Genomic DNA, 8,056 nt, shown 5'->3' with positions numbered 1-8,056 from the left:
ATTTCCAGGTCTGAGAAGAATGATGATGGCATTTTAATGAATATTGCATTGAATTTGTAGATTGCCTTTGATAGGATGGACATCTTAACCATATTGATTCTTCCAATCTATGAACATGGAACATTTTTCAGTTGTTTGTGTCATCTTTGATTTCTTTGAGCAGTGTTTTGTAGTTGTCACTGTAAAGGTTTCTAACTTCTTTGGTCAGGAAGATACTGAGATATTTCTTTTTTTTGTATCTACTGTGAATGGCATTATTTGCTTCTCTGCCTGTTTGTTGTGGATGTATAAGAATATGACTGTCTTTTGCACATTTATTTGGTACCCTGAGACTTTGCTAAAGTCCATTATCAGTGCAAGGAGGTTTTTGACAGATTCTGTTTGGTTTTCCAGGTATAAGATCATAGTGTCAGTGAAGAAGATAGCTTAACTTCCTCTTTTCCCATTTGGATGCACTTGATTTCCTTCTCTTGTCTGATTGCTCTAGCTAGACCTTCCAACCCTATGTTGAATAGTAGGGGTGAGAGTGGGCATCCTTGTCTTGTTCTGGTTTTCAGGGGAAATGCTTCTAGTTTCTATCCATTTAATAATTGTTAGCCGGACTCGGTGGCTCAGCCTGTAATCCCACACCTTTGGGACACTGAGGTGAATGAATTGCCTGAGCCCGTGGGTTCGAGACCCGCCTGAGCAGCGAGACCTCATCTCTACAATAAATCAAAAAATCAGTCGGGCATGGTAGCGCATGCCTGTAATTCCAGCTACTTGGAAGGCTGAAGCGGAAGGATCGCCGGAGCCCAGCAGGTCCAGGCTGCGGTGGCCGGGAGCGGTCACTGCACTCCAGTCTGGGCGACAGAGTGAGACTCCAACTCAAAAAAAAAAAAAAGAAAAAAAAGACTATAAATTCCACTTACATGAGAGACCTAGAGTAGTCAAATTCACAGAAACAGGAAGGTAAAATGGTAGCTGTCAGGGACTAGAAGAGCAGGGATGGGGAACTCTTGTTTAATGGCTCTGCCTTCAGTTTTGCAAGATGAGGAGTTCTGGAGATTTGTCACACAACAATGTAAATGTACTTAACAGTACTAAACTACAAACTTAACAATGGTTAGGATAGTAAATTTCATCCTATTATCACAAAAATATTTCTTTCTTTTATTTGAGGAGAGTCAGATCTCACTCTGTCACCCAGGCTGGAGTGCGGTAGCATACTCACAGCTACTGCAGTCTCGATCTGCTGGGCTCAGGCAATTATTCCATCTCAGCCTCCTGAGTAGCTGAGATTACAAGTACATGCCACCATGTGTGGCTAATTTTTTGATTTATAGTAGAGATGAGGTCTCACCATGTTGCCCAGGCTGGTCTCAAACTCCTCATCTCGGGCAGTCCTCTCATTTTGGCCTCCCAAGTGCTGGGATTACAGGTGTAGCCGCTGCACTTAGTAAAAATTATGATTTTTTAAAAATGACAAATGGCATTAAAAAAAAAAAAACCCCAGTATTATAACTAAAAAATTAGCCGGGCGTAGTGGTGTGTACTTGTAGTCCCAGTTACTCAGGAGGCTGAGGCAGAAGGATTGCCTGAGGCCAGGAATTTGAGAATGCAGTGAGCGGTGATCAGGTCACTGCACTTCAGCCTGGCTGACAGAGACCCTGATTTACACACCACCACCACCACAGTACTATGGTCACAATGCAAAAATGACCATTTTCGGTGTTACTTAGCTTAAAAAAATAGGACACGGAACCAATGAAAGGATTTAGAAGTAGTAGTTTAAAATTTTAACCTCTAATAATTAAAATACAGGTTCTGAGGCTGGGTGTGGTGACTCATGCCTGTAATCTCAGCACTTTGAGAGGCTAAGGAGAGAGGATTGCTTGAGGACTCGGAGTTTGAGACCAGTCTAGGCAACACAGTGAGACCTCATCTCTACAAAATATTAAAAATCGCTGGGCTCGGTGGCTCAGCCTGTAATCCCGCACTTTGGGAGGCCGAGGAGAGTGGATTGCCTGAGCCCATGGGTTCGAGACCTGCCTGGGCAACTTGGCGAGACCTCATCTCTACAATAAATCAAAAAAATTAGCCGGGCGTGGTAGCACGCGCCTGTAGTTCCAGCTACTCGGAAGGCTGAGGCGGAAGGATCGCCGGAGCCCAGCAGGTTGAGGCTGCCCGGCCACTGCACTCCAGTCTGGGCGATAGATTGAGACTCCAACTCAAAAAAAAAAAAAAAATCAATATATCAATTAAAGTACAGGTTCTGAGTTTGTAGGCATAAGTCTAGCTCATTCCAAGTTTGTGGGATGGCAACTAAAATATCACCCAATTTCTGGGGGCCACATAGTAATGCATGTATCTGACGAGACTAAATAGAGGACAACCAAAGTAGTAAAGGGTATGTCATAAGAAGAATAAATGAATAAACTGAGAATTTTTAACTCACAAAAAAGAGAAAACATGTTTGCTACATTAGGGTTTTGATATGAAAGAAGCAGTAAGTGCACCTTCACTTTAGAGGCCACACTAAGTGCAGGTTCAACATAAGGAAACATTGCTAAACGATGGCTACTGTCTTACGCTATCACCAGAAACACTCAAGAAAGGTATTACATGTAGTAAAAAAAAAGTTCAGAATCTTTGTTATTAGCAATCCTGGATTTTGGCCCTAGAACTTCAAACAAATCATTTAGTTTTTCGGGCCTCAGTTCCTCCTGTTGGAACTGATCATCTAAGTTGCTTGACAAATCTAAAAGACACTCTACAAAATTAAATAATTAAGGCTTAATGAAAAAAATTCAAATATTGCAAATAGTCAACTATTTTTGTGCACAACTCACATCCTACCACGTATCACTGTACCATTTGCTTTCTTCACATGGAGGTAACAACCGTGTCTCATATCTGCATTTCTGGTACCCAGATATTTCCTGAACTCTTTGCTCTTAGGGCCAAATCTAAGAGCTCCGTTAGCCAAATTTTATAATTTATAGGCTAACATCCAGTCTTTTTTTTTTTTTTTTTTGAGGTGGCGTCTCACTCTGTCACCCAGACTGGAGTGCAGTGGCCACTCCCGGCCACCGCAGCCTCGACCTGCTGGGCTCTGGCCTCCGGCGATCCTTCCGCCTCAGCCTTCCAAGTAGCTAGAACTATAGGCGCGTGTTACCACACCTGGGTAATTTTTTGATTTATTGTAGAGATGAGGTCTCGCCAAGTTGCCCAGGCGGGTCTCGAACCCGCGGGCTCAGGCAATCCTCTCACATCAGTCTCCCAAAGTGCTGGGATTACAAACTGAGCCACCCAGCCCGGCTACATCTAGTCTTCTTAAAGCCTTTTAAGATCCCATATCTTGTCATTTAATAACCAAGCAATCCAGGAAGTTTGTAATTCCTCCAATTCTATTTTCTCAAGTAGCACTTAGCCCTATTGCTCCTTGTCTTACATTAACTTATCACTCCCACTCTTATCAGACAGAAACACTTTCTTTCAACATCCTTAATCCTTTATTGATTATTATATAATCTACTAAACGTCTGTCTCTCCTTCACTGGGAACACCAAATTCAAGAAACATGCTTGGGCTGAGTGTGATGGCTCACAGCTGTAATCCCGCACTTTGGAAATTCGAGGTGGGAGGACTGCTTGAGGCTAGGAGTTCAAGACCAGCCTGAGCAACAGAGTGAGACCTCATCTCTATAAACAAAAAAAGAGGAAAAAAAACAGAAAAAAGAAAAAAAAAAGTGTGTTTGATGAGTGAATAGACTCGGCATCTGCAAAGGAGCTGGATGGGAAAAGGCATCAGTAGAGATGACGTCTATGACCATGACCTTCTCACCTTATCAGACATTTAAGTAACTGCCTTTCTTGACAAAGGGAAACTTAGTTTCTTCCTAACTAACTAACTTGTTACTCTATTTATATATTGTAAGAGATAGGGTCTTGCTCTGTCACTAAGGCTGGAGTGCAGTGGTATGATTATAGCTCTCTGCAGCATCAAACTCCTGAGTAGCTGGGACTACAGATGTGCCCCACCAAGTCCAGCTAATTTTTTTCCTAACTATATTTCCTAGGCTGGTCTTGAACTCCTGGCCTCAAGTAATCCTCCCCCTCAGTCTCCCAAACCACTGGTCACCACACCTGGTCCATAAATTGTTACTTTAAATGTAAGTAATTTGGTCAGGCTCGGTGGCTCAGCCTGTAATCCCAGCACGTTGGGATTGTTTAAACTCAGGAGTTCAAGATCAGCCCTTGCAACATAGTGAGACCTCATCTCTGCAAAAAAAAACTTAAAAAGAAAAAAAAATTAGCCAGGTGTGGTGGTGTGCACCTGAAGTCCTAGCTACTCAGGAGGCTGAGGCAGAAGGACTGCCCGAGTCCAGGAGGCCATGCAGTAAGCCATGATTGTGCCACTGCTCTTACTTTAAAAGCTAACGTAATCTCTAGTATCTAGATTCTATGTACCTTAGTCACAAAGAGCCAATTCCAGGAGGATCCCTATAGGGTTTTGAGATGGGAAGCCTCCATTTTTATATCTGTATAAAAGTGCACATGTGAAAGATAAAGTGGGGAGATAGACAAATACTAAATGACCTGTTTGGCACCAAACACAGATAACTCAAAGCAGTTTAAAAGTAACAGGATTTTATTATTCCATTCTTAAACATCAGACTTTTTCTACTAAATATTGTCTTCCTAAAGAATATCTTTTTTTTCTTATAGCTGGCAAAAACAGTGCTATTTCTGATATGTGAAAACATTCTGAATAAAGGATCACATATAGTATTTTAGAAATGAAACTACCACAACTTTGAAATAATTGAATCTCCTTAATTTTACAGATGAGAAAACTGAGACTATACATATAGTACAGCTCTACTTTGTAACAAACCTGCACATCAAAATATTAAAAGAGCCGGGCTCGATGGCTCAGCCTGTAATCCCGCGCCTTTGGGAGGCTGAGGTGAGTGGATTGCCTGAACCCACGGGTTCGAGACCCGCCTGGGCAGCGAGACCTCATCTCTACAATAAAAATCAAAAAATCAGCTAGGCGTGGTAGCGCATGCCTATAATTCCGGCTACTTGGAAGGCCGAGGCGGAAGGATCGCCGGAGCCCAGCAGGTGAGGCTGCGGTGGCCGGGAGTGACCACTGCACTCCAATCTGGGTGACCAAGTGAGACTCCAACTCAAAAAAAAAAAAATAAATAAAATAAAAGAACAAGTAAACCTTAAGTAAGGAAAGCTGAATAATGAAGCTGTCAACTATAAACTCATATTTAATTTTTGTCACCCTAAGCTTTCTACAAAATCATTAAAAAAGAAACTAAATCCGGCCGTGCTCGGTGGCTCAGCCTGTAATCCCAGCACTTTGGGAGGCCAAGGCGAGTGGATTGCCTGAGCCCGCGGGTTTGAGACCTGCCCGGGCAACTTGGTAAGACCTCATCTCTACAATAAATCCAAAATTAGCCGGACGTGGTAGTGCACGCCTGTAGTTCCAGCTACTTGGAAGGTTGAGGCAGAAGGATCGCTGGAGCCTAGCAGGCCGAGGCTGCGGTGGCTGGGAGCAGCCACTGCACTCCCGTCTGAGTGACAGAGTGAGACTCCAACTCAAAAAAAAAAACAAAAAAAAACTAAATCCAAAAGACTTTTAGACAATCTACTACATTGTTTAGCTCAATTAAGGCTGACCAACGGTCACATTTATCCTGAAGACATTACACTTCTCTGGCTAATGCAGAGAATTAAAACAAAAAACCCCACCTTGGTCACTTCCTAGAATCAACAAGTTTCTTCTCTCTCTCTCTCTCTCTTTTTTTTTTGAGTTGGAGTCTCACTCTGTCACCCAGGCTGGAGTGCAGTAGCACACTGACCGCCACCTCAGGGTCGACCTGCTAGGCTCCAGCAATCCTTCCAAGTTGCCGGAACTACAGGCACGTACTACCACACCCAGCTAATTTTTGAGTTATTGTAGAGACAAGGTCTCACCAAGTTGCCCGGGCTGGTCTCGAACCCGCGGGCTCAGGCAATCCACTCGCCTTGGTCTTCCAAAGTGCTGGGATTACAGGCTGAGCCACCGAGCCGTTCCACAAGTTTCTCATTAAGCATTTAAAATGCTTTTCTAACCTTTGAATTTTAAGAAACCCACAATAGTCAACATAGCTCTTTTCACTAATCGCTTACATGGTAAACGTCATTTTATCAGATGAATGAGATCCTATAGAACAATGTTTTTCAATCCACTACTGGGTCTTAAAATTAATCTACGGGTGTATAATTGGCATTTTAAAAGACAAAAAAGAAAAAAAAAAAGAAAAAGAAAAATATCAGCTAAAATCGCACCTAAATAGCCTTAAGTTCCTGAACTTGTTTCAGGTGTTTGTGTTCTCGTGTGTGTAGCAGATTGCAATGCAAAATGTCTCACTGGATCCCCATCAAAAAAGTTTGAGTCACTGTTTTAGAATAAAAAGCAGATTACAAAGAGATTTCCAAAGAAGTTTTTCTTTTCTTTTTTTCTTAATAAAAAACAATTTGTTATGACCTATGGTCTCAAGAATAACATTTTAGGCTAGATGTAGTGGCTCTTGCCTGTAATCCCAGCACTTTGGGAGGCCATGACGAGAGGACTGCCTGGGCCCAGGGTTTGAGACCAGCCTGAACAACTTGGCGAGACAACTTGGCAAGATCTTGTCTCTACAATAAACAAACAAACTGGGCATGGAGGCACATATCTGTAGTTCCAGGTACTTGTAAGGCTGAGGCAGAAGGACCACCTGAGCCCAGAAAGTAGAAGCTGTAGATTATTATGGTCTAAATCTAATCCCCTCTCCTTAGAATACTCTTTAAAATATATGACTGACCAGGCGCAGTGGCTCAGCCTGTAATCCCAGCACTTTGAGAGGCTGAGGTGAGAGGATTGTCTGATCCCAGAGGTTTGAGACCAGCCTGGGCAACTTGGTGAAACCTTGTCTACAGTAAATCACAAAAATTAGCTGGGCATGGTGGCATGTGTCTATAGTTCCAGCTACGTGGAAGGCTGAGGTGGAAGGATTGCCTAAGCCCAGCAGGTTGAAACTGCAGTGGCTGTGAGCATGCCATGGCACTCTAGCCTGGGAGACAAAGAGTGAGACTCCAACTAAAAAAAACCAACAAAACAAATTTATATGATTATTTCTATTTTTTCTTCAAAGCTAAATGCTAGAGTTCCTTTCAGCACTCATGACATAGTTAAAGTAAACTCTTCATGCTCTAGTTGATTTCCTCCACGCTACCTGGATTTAGTAAATATTTAAGCAGTACCTAGAACTCAACATAATATGGTTTTAAAAGGATGAAGTATGGGGAGCAGATCAGAATTATGACCTTCTTCTTCCTACTCTACTCTATACTTCTAATGCAATCCAAGACCTCAGTTGCCTCTTGGGCTGTTACATCGTTCAGTAAACTTCACATCATAATTCCAATAACTAAGAACTTCTGGTATTCTGACCCTACCATTTCAACATATTATTTATCCATCCCCACTATCAATGTCTTCTTCCACACCATTAATAAAAAGATAAGCCATGGAAATAGTCAAGGTACCCATGGAAATAGTCTTACAGGATAAAATCAATTTATTAGCCAGCCCTCTCTGGGTAAGGTTGTCGAAGTCCAAGACCATCAATTGAACTATCATTCTGCTTATATTTTTCCATCTTACAAGGACCTCATAAAAAGTTGTCAAAATTCTTGTTGAAATAAAAATTCATTATTTTCACAGAATTCTTTTGACAGAGCAAACTTTTTAAAAAAGGAAATGAATTCATTTAAATCAGTAATATTTAAACTTTTAAACAATAAACATTTTTTTTGTTCAAACAAAATCATCCCAGGAACCACACACAAAACACAGTCAATTAAAAGTAAAAGCATTGGCTTGGCTCGGTGGCTCAGCCTGTAATCCCGTGCTTTGGGAAGCTGAGGTGAGTGGATTGCCTGAGCCCGCGGGTTCGAGACCCGGCCTGGGCAACTTGGCGAGACCTCATCTCTACAATAAAAAATCAAAAAACTAGCCGGGCGTGGTAGTGCGT

The sequence above is a fragment of the Carlito syrichta genome, unplaced genomic scaffold, assembly GCF_000164805.1.
Source record: "Carlito syrichta isolate Samal-C Ts95f unplaced genomic scaffold, Tarsius_syrichta-2.0.1 Scaffold100611, whole genome shotgun sequence".
Taxonomy (NCBI): Eukaryota; Metazoa; Chordata; class Mammalia; order Primates; family Tarsiidae; genus Carlito; species Carlito syrichta.
The sequence above is the reverse complement of the archived record's forward strand: the minus strand, read 5'-3'. Positions refer to the sequence as shown.